At 46.6% G+C, this 16953-nt stretch overlaps 1 protein-coding gene across 1 annotated transcript in view; it reads left to right on the top strand.

Annotated features, from left to right (window-relative positions):
• LOC144823935 (sperm-specific sodium:proton exchanger-like) overlaps window positions 1-16953 on the top strand; it is a 5382759-nt gene that overhangs the window by 1979878 nt on the left and 3385928 nt on the right. The window lies entirely within an intron of this gene.

Raw genomic sequence — 16953 nt, 5'->3', positions numbered from 1 at the left:
CATCGAACTCTGGAACCTCCTAGACGCCACAGCCCCTGACGTCGCCTTCCTCACAGAGACCTGGATGAACGCCTCTTCAGCCCCCGACATCGCCATCGCTATCCCGGAGGGCTACAAGATCGTCCGGAGGGACCGAAACGCCAACCAGATGGGAGGAGGCATCGCCATCATCCACAGGAACACCATCCGTCTCACGACCAGCACCGACAACACCCTGACCAGCGCCGAACACCTGCATTTCCAGATCCACACCAACCCGAACACCACCCTCAGAGGCACCCTGATCTACCGTCCCCCTGGACCACGCACGCAATTCAGCGAGGACATCGCCGACTTCGTCAGCCCGCATGCCCTCCCCTCCGCTGACTACATCCTCCTGGGGGACCTGAACTTCCACCTGGAGAACAACAACGACCACAACACCAGCACCCTGCTCGACAACCTCGCCAACCTGGGACTCAAGCAACTGGTGTCCACCCCCACCCACCTCGCCGGACACACACTCGACGCCGTCTTCACATCCAGCACAGACATCGACTTCAGCCACGCCACAGAGCTTCAATGGACGGACCACAGCTGCGTCCACTTCACCTTCAAGAGAACGACGACCCACCACCACCAGCAACAGGCCGCCCGCAGAAGCTGGAACAAGATCACAGCAGACCAGCTCGTCACCTCCCTGAGCCAACACCCTCCTGCCAGCTCAGCAAACCCCAGCCAGGCCGCCGATAACCTCACGAAGTGGATCAGCAACTGCTCGGACGAACTCGCCCCGCTGAGGACCCCGCCCAGCAGACCCGGCAGCAAGAAGGCCCCATGGTTCACCAACGAACTCAAGAGCTCCAAGAAGGACTGCCGAGCCCTCGAGAAAGCCTGGAAAAGGGACCCGACACCGGACAACAGGACCTCCTACAAACTGGCCACCCGGAAACACCACCAGCTGATCCGAGCCGCCAAGAAAACAGCATTCAAGGACCGGTTGGACAACAACGCACACAACAGCAAGGAACTCTTCAACATCGTGAAAGAGCTCTCCAACCCCAGCGCAGGAAACAACGACATCACCCCATCGCAAGACCTCTGCAACTCCCTCGCCTCATACTTCCACAACAAGATCACGGACATACACAGCAGTTTCAACAACCAACCAACGCACACCACGACCGACCAGCCACCCCCCCCCACCACCACCCTCCACGCCTGGACCCCGATCAGCACAGAAGACACCATCCGCACGATGAACTCCATCCACTCCGGATCACCAACCGACCCCTGCCCTCACCACGTCTTCAACAAGGCCGACGCTGTCATCGCACCCCACCTGCGAGACATCATCAACACATCCTTCGACACCGCCATCTTCCCCGAAAGCTGGAAACACGCCGAACTCAGCGCTCTACTCAAGAAACCAACAGCAGACCCCGCCGACCTCAAGAACTACCGCCCCATCTCGCTTCTCCCGTTTCCAGCCAAAGTCATCGAGAAGACCGTCAACAAGCAGATGGCCGCCTTCCTCGAGACGAACGGATCCCTCGACCCCTCACAGTCCGGCTTCAGAGCCAACCACAGCACCGAGACCGCCCTCATCGCCGCCACCGATGACATCCGAGCCCTGATGGACAATGGAGAAACAGCGGCCCTCATCCTCCTAGACCTCTCCGCGGCATTCGACACGGTCTGCCACCGCACCCTAATACGGCGCCTCAGCAACATCGGAATTCAGGACAAGGCGCTGGAATGGATCATCTCCTTCCTCGACGGAAGAACACAGCGAGTCCGCCTACCACCGTACAAATCAGAGGCCTCCGAAGTCATCTGCGGCGTCCCCCAAGGATCATCACTGAGCCCCACCCTCTTCAACGTCTACATGAGCCCCCTCGCGGCCATCGTACGCAAACACCACCTCAGCATCATCTCCTACGCCGACGACACCCAGCTGATCCTCTCCCTGACCAACAACCCCGCCGCCGCCAGAGCCAACCTGCACGAAGGGATGAAAGAGGTAGCCGAGTGGATGACGACCAGCCGCCTGAAACTGAACTCGGACAAGACGGAGGTCCTCATCCTGGGCTCTTCACCCTCCGCCTGGGACGACTCCTGGTGGCCTCCCGCCCTGGGCACCGCACCCAAACCGACAGACCATGCACGAAACCTGGGCTTCGTCCTGGACTCCTCCCTCTCCATGACCAGGCAAGTCAACAGCGTCTCCTCGGCGTGCTTCAACATCCTACGCATGCTACGGAAGATCTTCTGGTGGATCCCCACAGAGACCAGGAAGACCGTCACCCAGGCCCTCGTCACCAGCCGACTGGACTACGGCAACGCCCTCTACGCCGGGACCACCGCCACGCTCCAGAAGAGACTCCAGCGGATCCAAAACGCCTCGGCCAGACTCATCCTCGACATCCCACGATCCAGCCACATCTCCGGTCATCTGAGAGACCTTCACTGGCTCCCCATCAACAAGAGAATCACCTTCCGCCTCCTCACCCACGCACACAAAGCCCTACACGACCAAGGCCCGAGCTACCTCAACAGCCGAGTCAACTTCTACGCTCCCAAACGCCACCTCCGATCAGCCAACCACGCCCTTGCCGCCGTCCCCCGCATCCGAAGAGCGACTACAGGAGGAAGGTCCTTCTCCTACCTGGCCGCCAAGACCTGGAACTCCCTCCCGTTCGACCTGCGCCTGACCCAAGACCACCTCTCCTTCAGGAAGAAGCTGAAGACCTGGCTGTTCGAGCAGTAGCGGCACCCCCCCTCCCCAGCGCCTTGAGACCCTACGGGTATGTAGCGCGCTTTATAAGTGTCACTGATTGATTGATTGATACACCTTTTTCTTGACAGACTTTGGCAATACGGATTTTCAAGGTTTGATTATGTCTCTCTACGAGACCGGCTGCTTCTGGATGGCGTACACAATGGAACTTCCACTGGTACCCTAACAAAAGGGAAACGTGCTTCATTAATTCAGATGAGAAGGGCTGGCCGTTATCAGAATACACGACCCTAGGGAGTCCATAGCGGGGGAAATATTCACGAACCAACTGCTTGGCAGTGGTCGCGGCTGTGTAATCTGGGACTGGATATGCTTCTGTCCACCTGGACAAAGCGCATACAACTATAAGGACATACTTGAAACCTCGACATCGCTCCATCTGAATATAATCCATCTGGAGGACTTCAAAAGGGTGGTCAGGGGGCTGGAATCCACCTTGTTCCACCGGGACACTTTTACCTGGATTGAACTGGCAACATATCATACAAGTACGGACTTTCTGCTTGGCTGCAGCTCGCAAGTGCTTGTTAAACCAAATGTTCTGGATACTGTCTAACATGGCTTTTTCTCCTAGGTGTGCTGGACTATGTGCGGTATTGATAATGACTTGAACCATTGAGTCGGGGAGAAACCATGTGGCTTTTCCCTTCGTCAACCATCCCTGATCTGTCTGGACCCCTCCTTGTTCGGACCATTTCTTGATTTCTTCAGGAGTAGCATGTAACTGGATATCTATGACATCTTGAGTAGGGTCCTTAACTGTCATACAAGTAGTCTGTTCTAGAGTGGATGTCGGTGTCTTGTTAACTGGTATGTCTGGTGTCTGTGCTGTAAGCTTGGCTGTTCGATCTGCTAGATCATTACCTTGGGAAATAATGTCAGTAACTTTCGTATGTGCCTTGCACTTCATGATAGCGATAGCTGTCGGTAAATGTATTGCATCTAACAGAGCTTGAATAAGGAAACCATGCTGAATCTTGGTTCCATGAGAAGTCATGAAACCTCTCTCCTGCCAGAGCACTCCGAAGTCGTGTACAACTCCGAATGCGTAGCGTGAATCTGTGTAAATATTAACTTTCAGGTTCTTGGCGTGTATGCAGGCTTGTGTCAGAGCAACTAGCTCTGCTGCTTGAGCAGACAGGGTGTCAATACGGTGTGTTTCAATAACTTCAGTGTCAGTAGTCACTGCATACGCGGCTACTAATTCTCCTGTACTGGTTCTCATACATGAACCATCCACATAAAGTGTCAGGTCGGAATCTGGTAATGGAATATCTGTCAGATCTTGTCTTGGCTTAGTCATAGTGTTAACAACTTCCACACAGTCATGTGTGGCAGGATTTGAAGTAACTGACGGTAACAGTGTAGCAGGATTTAGAACGTTGCAGCGTCTGATTTCTATGTGTGGCTGGAACAGTGTCAGTTCATAACCTGTCAAACGTGCAATTGTCAAGTGCTGAGTCTGTGTTCGGTTTAGAAGAACTTCCACGGAATGTGGAACTTGTACTGTCAGGGAGTGTCCTAATACTATGGAATCACTTTGTCTGATAGCTAGTGCTGTGGCTGCAACTGACTTGAGGCACGCAGGCAGAGCCTGGGCTACTGGATCTAGTGTGCTCGAAAAATAAGCACAGGGCTTGTATTGTCCGGCTTGATCTTGTGTGAGAACAGATAATGCAGTACCATCACGTTCTGTGACAAAAAGTGTAAAAGGCTTACTGTAGTTCGGAGTAGCTAGAACAGGAGCTTGACATAAAGCTTTCTTTAACTCATTAAAAGCAAGTGTATGTTCAGATGTCCAAGGGAGAACAGTCGATACGGCTGCCTCCTGTGTCGTTAACTGTATCAGTGGTTTGGCTAGAAATGCATACTGAGGAATCCATTGTCTGCAGTAAGAAGTAAGGCCGATAAAAGCTCGTACCTCCTTCTGTGTCTTGGGCTGTGGAAGACTTGCTATTAACTGGATACGATCGGGTGTCAACTGCCTACCCCACTTGGACAGTAAGTGGCCTAAGTAGATCACTTGCTGGACACAGAATTGAAGCTTCGAAGGAGACACCTTGTGCCCCATCTCGGCTAGGAAATACAGAACTGTAAGTGACGCTCGCTCGCAGTCACGTTCAGAGCGGGCTGTGATCAGTAGATCATCGACATACTGGAGCAGGGCAGTGTCAGTTGGCATGTGAATATTGTCTAGTTGTCTTTTAAGTGCTTGACTGTAAATGCTAGGACTTTCTGTGAAACCTTGAGGAGCTCGTGTAAATTTATAGCTCCTTCCATTTAAACAAAAACCGAAAAGGTACTGGCTATCTGGATGAATGGGGACACTGAAAAATGCGTTCTTGAGGTCTATGACTGTAAAAAATGTGGCTTCAGAATCAATGGCTGTCAATAGGGAAGAAATATCTGGGACAACTGGGTACTGGGGAATGATACATTTATTAAGTTCTCGAAGGTCAATCACTAATCGATATACTGGAGGTGCATTTGGATCAGTACGTTTCATGACTGGAATGATAGGAGAATTACATACATTGGAGTCAGTTTCTACAACTACTCCTTGAGCCATGAGCTCGTCAATAATTTTGGATAAGGCTGCTACAGCCTCAGGTGGCAATCTGTACTGTCTGATTCGTGGCAGGACTATACCTTGCTTGAGAGTCACACGATGGGGTGTGATTTGCATGAAACCAACATCAGTTGGACCTTGCGCCCATAGATGCTGCGGAACATTAGACAATCTCGGATCAAAATCACGTAAAACATAGTGACCCTTGAAGTCACGTAAAAACAAACGTATTCCCTCTGGGGAACAGCAAATAACTGCACCTAATTCTTTCAGTGTCTTAATACCTAACAAATTTTCTGGACATGACTTTGTAAGCAATAGATCAGTAGTTCGGGACAATGGACCTACTTCTAGAGTAACTGGCTTTGAAATCTCGTTTATAATAGGCTTTCCGGAAAATCCAAGGGAAACATTTCTAGAGCCTGAGAGCGGAGCCCCTGGAACCTCGTCGTGACTAATAGTAGTCCTACTTGCCCCTGTATCAATCAGAAACTTTCTGTCTTTCCCTAATACTTGACTGTGAACATAGGGACCTTCTTGATCTACAGGAATCTCGATGAGAGGCAAGCCTACCTCCCTCTCTAGGCTGTTTCATGAATACGGCTGGTACTCTGGATACTCGGACTGTGCATACTGGTACATCTGCTGTGTAACATGCTGTGTTGCAGCTATAGGCTGCGGTGCTGTAACTGTCTGTGGTGTATTCTGTGGTAACTGGGAAGTCTGTGAAACTTGTTCTTGTCTAGGCGGACGTGGTCTTTCTTTAGTCTTACCAGTGGCTATGTTGTGTTTCAGAACTGCACACTCGTTTATAAAATGACCTGGCTGTTTACAATAATTGCATGTCCCTTTAACGGGAGCTGCAGGATGACTGGCTTGATTCGGACCCCTCTTCTGACTGTCTTGAGGAACAGATTGTGCAACTAGTACTTTCATTTTCGTGTCTTTCATACGTCTTCTCTCGTGTTCTTGCTCTTCTCTGATTCTATTCTGGTGATACTGGAGCATCTGTAACATCTGGGACGGAGTACTAGCTTGCCATGTACTTTCGACTTTCAAAACTCTATTCTTAACTTGTGGGCTTGAATTCTCGACTAGTTTAGTAACAAAAAGATGAGGGTATGACTCGCTACTCGTCTTTAAACCACTGTTTATTATAAAACATTTCTCAAATCTAGAATAAAAATCACTGGTGTCTTCGTCTTGTTTCTGTTTACATGCTGAGATTGCATCCCAGTCTTCCTTTTTAGTGGCTAATAATCTAGGCAAAACTTGTATCAATAATTCTGGTAATTCTTTACATTTGTCTCCAAGACCGGTACCTGGTACTCGTATCTTATCTTCAGCTTCTAGAGCTGTCCAATCAATCTTTTTCTCTCCCACCTCCCAATCTTTTTCCTTGAGTTTTTCATATATGCCCGCAGGCAACAGGACTTTTAGCATTTTAATAATATCTGGATACGTGTATTCTCCCATACGGAGCATGTCTTTTAATTCTCGGTGGAACCCTGCTGGATCTTTGTCGTGACAGGGAATTAATTTCTTCATCTCTAAGAGTTCCATCTTGGTAACTGGGGTGTAAACAAATACTCGTTGCATTTCACCATCTGGTGTCCTAACTGGGTGTACTTCTCGTAACGGATGCTGTCTATCTATGTAAAACGGTTTACTTTCTGGAGGTGAGACATGAACAAAATGCGGGTTCAGAAACGTTCTATATTTGTGGCGTTGTTCTAGAATGACACTAATTAAATCGGTGCCTAAACCTTTCCATCTATACTGGAGTAACTCGTTCAGGATATCATGTAACGGACCTGGATCAGAATGTTGACCCTCATACAGTGTAATGAGGTGTTGGATCATATACATACCCACCAGTCGCTGCTCGGCTGGGGGCAGTTTCAGAAACATTTGTGCCACTATTTCGTCTGGAAAAGTGGTAGAATCAGTAATCCATCGGACTGCTGATCGGGCTAGTTCTTGTTCATGCATGGTACTTAACTCACTATAACCGATTCGTGCTTTCAGAATTTGATCGGTAGCTTGAAATACTTGTTCTAGAGAACCTTGTTCCGGTGCTGGAAGATGAAAGACTTTCTTGTGTTCTAGGCGTAAATGTCGGTCTGGAAATCTAGATTTACCTACATACGCTATTCTGGCGGTATTCTCGTCCTCTACCTCCTCAGTAGGAGAGTCATTTTCTTTCTCGCTTCCTAGAGCTTCTTTGCGTTGTTCGTGTAACCTTATTATTTCTTTACGAATTTTCTTGTACATACTCTCTATACTATTGAGTGTCTTCTGCTTACCCTCGGCTATATTATCACTCCACTTTGTCCGAATTTTCATTTCGTTCGGATCTTTAGTCGGGGAATCTTGTTCCCTAATTAAACAATTGATCAGAAACTTTAATAACATGAACTGGATCTCAGCTTTCCTGAGAGACATGACTTCACCAATACTTTCTGGATCTTGTCCTGTACGAATGAAACGATACATTCTGTCTAGATCTTCTTTCATATTCGGTAGGGTGACCAAATACTCGGACACCTGTCTTATACGTACGGAATATATAACCATACTATCCTCGCCTGGGACTGGATCATAACAGCATTCAGTAAGAAGTCGTCTGATTTCTGCAATAGACTTATATTTAGGCGTACGCTGTAACGCACGTTCATGTAACTCGACTGCTCCTAGACGTCTACTTGGCGGCGGGGTACCAGGAGGACCTCCTCCCGCGGCCCCTATACTGGAATCGTCGACTGATACTCTTCGTGCTGGCAGAGTGACTGATGTGGCGGGAATTTGTACTACGGGCTGGACCGGGGGTACCGTAACAGGTACTGCAACAGGTGCCCCGGTGACTGGAGGACCATGAATTACATTATTTACAGGAGCTGGTGGAACAGGATTTGCATATTCTGGGACTGTGTCGTCCAAATAGGACGAGAGAAAAATATCAGCTGCGGTCGGTTGGTGACGTAGCTTGGTCGGAACTAATGGCGGCGGAAAATTACTGGATGCCTCCGGGGTTGCTTTTGGCAAGCCCTCGGCAAGAAGAGGATACATACCCTTAATAAGGGCATTCCTCTGTCTGTCTGACTGTTCGGTTTTAACTCGTTCACCTATTTCGATTAGTTCCCTTTCTTGGGCTCTTTCTAAGGATTCTCTACTTAATTCTGACTTTCTGATTTCTTTTTCGGTTCTTTTATGAGATTCTTTGCGCCATAACTCGATGGCATCTTTCTGTGACTGTCTGGCTTTCTTTTTCCATAATACTTCTTCTACTCGCATGATGCACTCGGCATCCCATGTACCCGATACGGGCCATCTGTACTTTTCTTCTAACTGTTTGGTGTACTCCACCCATAAATCTAGATATAATATGGCACTTATGCCATGCTTTTGATACATAAAATGACCTGGACTGTCCCTAGGCGGGACAGGAACTGCTTCTTCTAACAGACCTTTTCTAGTTTTTAACTGACGTAATTTTGAAAACAGCGGCATGACTGAACTGTAGTCTAGACACGATACAATACACAATGAACACGATAGTTACACCACTTTCATACCACGACATTGAAATACATGAATGACATTTAAAATAACAGTTTTGACAAAATACTACCTGGAATACTGAAAACAGAATACATGAATTTCTCGAGAACAGAACGGACTAGAACAGAAACTAGATGCACTGCTAAAACAGTACGAAACTTACCGGTCTCATAAAGAGACACGTCAGGACCCGCATCCACCTAAGTGGACACTTCGTGTTGGATCTGTGTACCCCAAACCCACGGACCAGAGACAATGCAATTGACCCTGTCTAGATACTACCCCAGCAACGGTACTCACCGGGCAGCAAGAACGGAAGGCCTCGGACTGGACTGGACTGCTACGACGCCGGACGGACGAACTTCGGACTTCTGTTACGGGTGGGCCTCCGGGTACCTCGGACCTTGGACTCTCGGCTTGGGCTCTGGTCGGGACTCGCCGCGTTCCTCCACCGCCTCGTCTGGATGCTGGACCGCAACCTCCGTCTCCTCCGTGGGCCTGAGGGATACTTGAAGCAGAAATATCTGCACGTGCACGGTATGGTTCCGTCACGGCTGCAGAGGATCAGGGGGCTTGCGTGGCTTCACCGGCGCGTGGGGAAAGGGCAAGTCCCTGTTCGGGCGCCATTATGTGGTAAATAAATAAATAATACCTCTATTTTTGACTAGATATAACAATAACAGATAGCTCAATAAATAAGAGTCAAGATTCAAGGTAGTAGGAGTTTGCAGGTTTAATACAGCATAAAGGACAGGAACAGGACAACCTGCACGGGCAAGATCTGGGATGGCTAGCAACTTTTAATAACAGTGCACAAGTATATATAGTTAAACAAAATACATGATGTTTAATACAATAGGCGTAGCAGTGGGCAGGGCCTGTAGCAGTCGCGAAAGATAAGGCAGAAAGTAGGTGTAACAAGAGGCGTGAACAGGGCGTATACATAGACATGTGATATAAACGTAACAGAATATGTCATAAATGGGGCGGAAACATGGAGGGGGCTACCTAAGGAGCCGGGACCTCTAACCTAGTGGTGCGTGCAAACTGACAATGACGTGTTACTAGGGAGAAGCTGGGGGCTATGACTTCTGCGCTAGAAGGAGAGACTGAAGTCTGGAGAGTCAGAGCGACATGTACCTAAACACTATCTAGTATCTGATGTTTAGAGAACATATTGATAGAATCCAAAAGTTATCAGGGTAAAGGCTAACAGACACTAAGACTGGTGCATGCATTATTCTACATGTAGTGCGTGTTGAGGAATATTAAATGACCATTAATACAGTATTTCTCTTACATGGAGACGTAAAGGCTAGACCATGACGGAAACTATTGATGTGATTCAGTAGCTTAGGAATGCAGAGAAGGAGGACTGGACTGATAACTAGAATCATAACATACTCTTGGCAGACTGGAGGCAGAGCCAGGCCGAGCCGGGCACTGTGAGGCAGGAAGTAAGTGAAGGGTCAGGGATACAGGTGGGGGCTGTATCGCTCCTCGGAGAGGGTTCAGGAGACAGGAGCTGAATCTGAGTCCGGGCCCTTTTGAGGCCTAGAAACGGGGATTTTACAATGAAATAACGTGCACACTGTGAAACGTGGCAACGTATCTTTACATAGGCCTAATACTCGTAGCTTTCACGAGAACTGGAAACTGGCATACTAGAGATGGACACAACTGTAATTGCGTTTTTAATCGATCATGGGGAATACATATTGCATATTAATCATGCACATATAACATAAGATGGGGAACACGTAGGGACACAGAACATGGCAAAATTTACTTTTCCACAGTAATGTCATAAATCTAAGTGCTCTCCTAGTTTTCCCCTTTGCCCATATAAACCGATTAATCATGTCTTCTATCTTTTTAAACAATTTAGCTTCAAATAATAAAGGTATTGCCCTAAAAAAGTAAAGAAACTTAGGTAAAATCAGCATCTTTACTACATTTGTTCTTCCCACTATTGATAAATGTAAGTTATCTAATCTGTCTAGATCTCTCCGTACATTATTGATTAAAGGTGTTAGATTCTTTTCCACTAAGTGGTCTAAATCAGCTGAGATAGAAACTCCGAGATATGTGCCTGCCTGTACAACTCGGGTATCTGTACAGATGGTGTTGTGGTTTTTAATTATCTGGGTCTTATTAGTATTAAGTTTATAACCCGAGATTTCCCCAAACTTCAAAGCTTCTATTTCCACTTGTGTAATGGCTTCCGTGGGTGTTGGTGTAATTATTGCGACGTCGTCTGCATACGCTAGAATTTTACAAAAACCTATTCTAGTAGATAATGCTTTAATTCTATCGCAGGTCTCAATTCTCCGAATTAATGGGTCCATATAGATTGCAAATAATAGTGGAGAGCAGGGGCAACCTTGTCTCGTACCTCTCCTTATCTGAAATTGTGTTGTACTCCCTGCATTCACACGCACAGAGGCCACAGGATCTACATATAGCCCCTGGATAGCTTTAATATACTTTTTTTTTACTCCTAATCTTTCAAGAGTATGCCACAGATAGTCCCAGGAGACCCGGTCAAATGCCTTTTCCGCATCTAATAGCATAATAGCCATTGGGTCCCCTGAGACTGCCGTGGCATCAAGTAAAGTTATTACCTTACGTATATGATGCGTGGTGCCTCTTCCGGGTATAAAACCATGTTGGTTATTGCTCACTACTCTATCTATTATTTTAGCAAATCGTGTTGCTAATACTTTAGAAAAGATTTTAGTGTCTGAGTTCATCAAAGTAATGGGCCTGTATGACCCTGGTTCGTCTGGGGGCTTTCCTTTCTTTAAGATTATCACTATCTCAGCCCCACCCCATGAAGTAGGTGTTGAATCTCCAGTTTGTGCTTGCTGCAACATCCTAACCATGTCAACTTCTAAGATATCCCAGAATACTTTATAAAACTCTATCGGAATCTGGTCTGGGCCTGCCGCTTTTCCAGAGGGGAGATTCAAGATAGCATTTTTAATTTCTTCCCCCTGGAAAACTTCCTCTAGAGTATCTGCCTCTTCATCCAAGAATCTAGTCACTGGAATTTCTTGTAGATAATCCCTAATTTTAGCAACATCACCCCTTATTGATTCCTCATATAGCTTCTCATAGAAGTTTCTAAACACCTCCCTTATTTTCCCTGATTCTGTATGGATCCTACCAGAGGTATCCCTGATTTCCCTTACCGTTCCTGTCGCTTCTTGCTGCCTTGTTCGAACAGCTAAGGTTCTGCCGACTGTTTCGCTGCATTCGTGGCATTTTTCTCTTTTTGCAGTATATAATTTTGCCGCCTTTCTAGCAATTTCTCCCTCTGCTTCCCCTTTCACTTTTAAAAGTTCCACAATTGCATTATCTACTGGGATACCGCCTACTATACATTCCTCTAATTTCTCTTCAGCCTTAAGTACTGCCTTTGCGAGTTCAGTATTTCTCATCTGCTCCTGTTTTCTCTTGTAAGAGTTAAAACTCAGAGTTTCTCCCCTGACCCCCGCTTTAAAAGCATCCCATACTACTCCTACAGTAGAACTATCTCTATTAATATCAAAAAACTCTTTGATCCATACTTGCATGTGTTTCACGTATTTTTCTTCCTGCAGAGTTTCCCTTTCGAAAGTCCACTGTCTTTGCTCTCGAATATATGCTGCTTTTGGTAACGTGAGAATTAGTGGATTATGATCACTTAGGATCCGTGGAAGTCTTTCTATTGTTGATTCTGATATAAGTGCGTTTGATATAAAAAAATAGTCCAATCTTACACATATTTTATGTGGGGCCGAATAATATGTATAACCCTTATTTCCAGCATTTTTTTTTTTCCCCCAAACATCAGATAGAGTGTTATTTGCCACTAGTCCCTGCAGGGCTTGGCTAACGCGCCTCTTCCTCCCAGAATATTTACCGAATGAGCCTAAACCCAGGCCTTCAGCCCCATTAATATTCAAGTCCCCTGCCATAATAATTCTGGGTGCCCAAATAGCCAATTCTACATCTAGGAATTGAAAAATCTCCGGATCATCCTCTGTTGATCCGTATACAGTTATCAGCGTAGTCCATTCCCCATCTATCAAGCATTCAACCATTGCCCATCTTCCCCATTGATCTGATGCTTTTTTTCTTAGAAGCAAGTTTTTATTTCTAGATAATATTGCTACACCCCTCTTCTTAACACCCTGCTGTGAACTTACTAAAACGTGATAGCCCAATTGTTTTAAGTAAAATTCTTGTGAAGTAATAACATGTGTCTCTTGTAAAAAAATAAAGTCGACGTTCATTTGTCTCAATAACATTGAGATTTTTAGCCTTTTCTGAGCATCATTTAGCCCACACACGTTCCACGTTACATATCTAGTCCCCATAAATAAATCATTTTTTTGTCACCATACTGATTCATATTATACATTTTATACAGATGATTTCGTTTTTTAACCTTTCCCCCCCCCCCATTTCCTCGCTCTTATCCCCCTCCCTTGGTGGATTTTTCCCCTCTGTAGCCACTATACCATTGTTATTTATATTCTTCCTTTTTTCATATTTTCGATTCCCCAGCCTTTCTCTCAGTTCGGTTTTTCCATTCACTAAAATACTTCTCTTTTTTGTATACCATGCCGTGCCGTGCCATGTCGTGCCCTGCTTCCCCTCTGGTTCCCCCCCGGGTCCCTCCCCCCCTCCCTTACCGGCAAATAGGTCAATCCTGACCTATATGTAACAGCCGAGCCCCCCAGGGGACGTTCCTTCCTCCACTCTCCCTTGTTCCCTTCGTCTGACCAGCTACTCCATCCCATTATCGCCTTTATTTCTTTGTTATGGAAACTACTTGTCTTAAATCATTTGTTCGATTAGGATTATTACTCCGTTCCCTCTGTGTTCTCTCCTCTCGGAGATAGGCCAAGTATTACTGTGCAACAATTTCAGAAAAGAATACTCTAAACTGACCGTTACAACCTACTTTAAGACGAGATGGAAACAGAAGGTAAACCTCACAGCCTAGATTTTGAAAAGGAACTATAAGTTGCCTCATTCGCCATCTTCTCTCAACTGTTGTATGACAGAAATCCGGGAGAGCGTAAAAGGTTATATCCTTATATGTACGCTTTTTATATGGTTTAGCCTTAGCTATTAATTCCTCTCTTAACAGATAGTTCCCAAGATAGACAAGAATAGCTCTTGAACTCGCGTTACCTTTTTTTTGTTGCAGGGGAAATCGGTGCGCTCGTTGGACCTCTTTATCCCAGTCCCAATTATTCATCTCAGGAAAGGCACCTTTCAACAACTCCACCATGTATGCTCTTACATCCCCACCCTCTTTCCCTTCCTCCACCCCAAGCAATCTTATGTTGTTTCGCCTCTGCCTGTTTTCAAAGTTTTCCAGTTTCCACTGTATATCAGACTCGGTTTTCTCCTGCCCCTGTCTAAATTCCTGAAGTTTTACCACCTCATCTTCTACTTTCCCGGTTCTCTCCTCCACCTCCGTCATTCTTCCAGAGAGTTCACTGTAAAGTTCATTTACTTTATGAAGAGATCCCTGTATTCTCCTGTTTGCTCGTTTTGCTCTTTTACTTTCGAGTCGTGCTTCTTCTTGCATTTGTCTTAGTGTAGAAAATAAGAGATCGAATCTATCAGTATCTGTATCTGGGTCTGGAAAGTCTTGTTGTTGAACATGACCCTGTGCTTCCCCCCGCGACTGTTCCTTGGCGGACTTCACTTTTTGTGAGTCATCTCGTCTTGCACCATCTTGAAGTTTTTGTGATGGAGGTAATTTATCCCAGTTTAGCTTTTTAGGCCAACCTCTTTGTGTCGCAGCCAATTGCCTGCCAGCTCCTATGTGTGACCCCCTGTGCCTATGCTTTTTAGCGGGACCTTTCTGTTCCGTCACTGATAGCTCAGAGGACTCAGATAGTGAGGAATAGTCATCTGTTTCCTGCGAACTATTTGGTGAGTCGCAAGTTGAGGTAGAGGTAGAGCTCAGATCAGTAACAGTGAATCCCCCTCCTTCTTTATTGTTATTACTTAGTGAGGCACACTCCTCCCTATATTGCCCTTGTACAGGCAAACGTCTAGTGATACTACTGTTACTGCTACTGCCCCCTTTATTTTCAAGTTTTCTACGGTCTTGTGATATAGGGTCATTTGTTTTGATAAACCTTATAGGGCCAGCCAGCCTATGAGGCTTTGGTATCATGGTTGTTTTGGGAATAGCACCACTTGGTTTGATTGCAGATTTTGCCTCTGCCGTGACACCTTTGCTTGTCATTATACTACTACCGGTCCTTGTACTGGTGCTTGTACTGGTGCTGGTGCTGGTGCTGACTGGAGCATCGTTAGTCCCCTCTTGCTGCAATAATATCGGACCTTGCTCGACACTATAGTCAACTCGCTTATTTTTGTATGTGAGCTCTGTTTCAACTTCTACTTCTCGTTGTCTCGGGGGGAATACACTCCCCTCTCCAATCAAGAAAATCAAATCGTCTTGTTTGGTTAACTCTATGGCTGAGCTTGTCTGCTGCATGATGTCTCGCTCAGGCAAAGTTGGCTCACTAGTTGGCTCACTAACAGGAATCTGCTGAGTTAATGTTTGCAGCAGTTGTGGCAATTGTGACAATTGTGGTGATAACAGATTCGGTAATTCCTTATCCTTTCAAGAAGATGTAACTGAAAACAAAAGCAAAACGTCTATTTAGGCTCTGGTTCCTATAGGAATTATACACTAAGTGGTTCGCCGATTCATACGTGTATACTTACATATCTAAGCTACCGAAGTCGGTTGCGGGTTCAGGAAGTGGAAATCTGTGAAAATTAGGTAAAAAAGGGGGTTGTGAGTGCGGGACGGCGGGTGTCAGCATTCAATTCTAGACAGAGGGTGGGCCGACTTACTTGAACGGCGTGGGCGTTTGCCGGAGGTGAAGTCCGGGCTCTGGGCGGCCAAGGTGTCCGCTGATGTTAGGCTGAAATACAAACGGAGACCTTGATGAGATCTCGGTCAGCGCCTTGTGTGCCTTCTGTGTCTAAGTTGTGGTCGCGCTGGTGTTTTACCTTTAAATTCTGGTAACGCTGACTCAATCAGGGTTTCTGCGCTGTCTCGCCTCTGTCAGTCAATGCGGGAACCAGCGTCGGCTGCACAATGTTGGAGTCCTCGCGTCTTTGCATGACATGACAAATTCACCAATTGCAAATCGAGGTATGTAATATATGGCATAAGATGCCCCTGTGAAAAACTATATATTGGAAAAACGAGCCAGGAGGTGCGATGTCGCATTACCCAACACAAGTCACGAATAAAGAAGAATGTGACGACTGCCCCACTAGTCAATCACTGGAAAAACCATGAACACACACTAGAAGAACTTAAGTGGACAGTGATTTCTAAAATAGAGAAAGACTCCAGAGGTGGAGATATTGAGGAGAAACTGTCACGCCACGAGGCCATGCTAATTGTCAAGTTTGATACGGCGACAAACGGGTTAAATGAACTTTCTGAAATATACCATTTGTAAACCCACATTCGAAAATTTTTTTTTGCTGATTGCAGAACTGCCTCCTCCACCAGAGCCATTGAGGTCGACTACACGAGGTCCGATACGACCTGTTTCCCTCTAAACTAATCGTCGTCATGACGACCAACATTGGATACTACAATTCCCAGAATCCCTGGAACCAGGAAGTGGGTAAAACGCAAAGACGCGAGGACTCCAACATTGTGCAGCCGACGCTGGTTCCCGCATTGACTGACAGAGGCGAGACAGCGCAGAAACCCTGATTGAGTCAGCGTTACCAGAATTTAAAGGTAAAACACCGGCGCGACCACAACTTAGACACAGAAGGCACACAAGGCGCTGACCGAGATCTCATCAAGGTCTCCGTTTGTATTTCAGCCTAACATCAGCGGACACCTTGGCCGCCCAGAGCCCGGACTTCACCTCCGGCAAACGCCCACGCCGTTCAAGTAAGTCGGCCCACCCTCTGTCTAGAATTGAATGCTGACACCCGCCGTCCCGCACTCACAACCCCCTTTTTTACCTAATTTTCACAGATTTCCACT

The sequence above is a fragment of the Lissotriton helveticus genome, chromosome 3_1, assembly GCF_964261635.1.
Source record: "Lissotriton helveticus chromosome 3_1, aLisHel1.1, whole genome shotgun sequence".
Classification (NCBI taxonomy): domain Eukaryota; kingdom Metazoa; phylum Chordata; class Amphibia; order Caudata; family Salamandridae; genus Lissotriton; species Lissotriton helveticus.
Note: the sequence above shows the minus strand (reverse complement) of the source record. Positions and strands in the feature narration are given on the sequence as shown.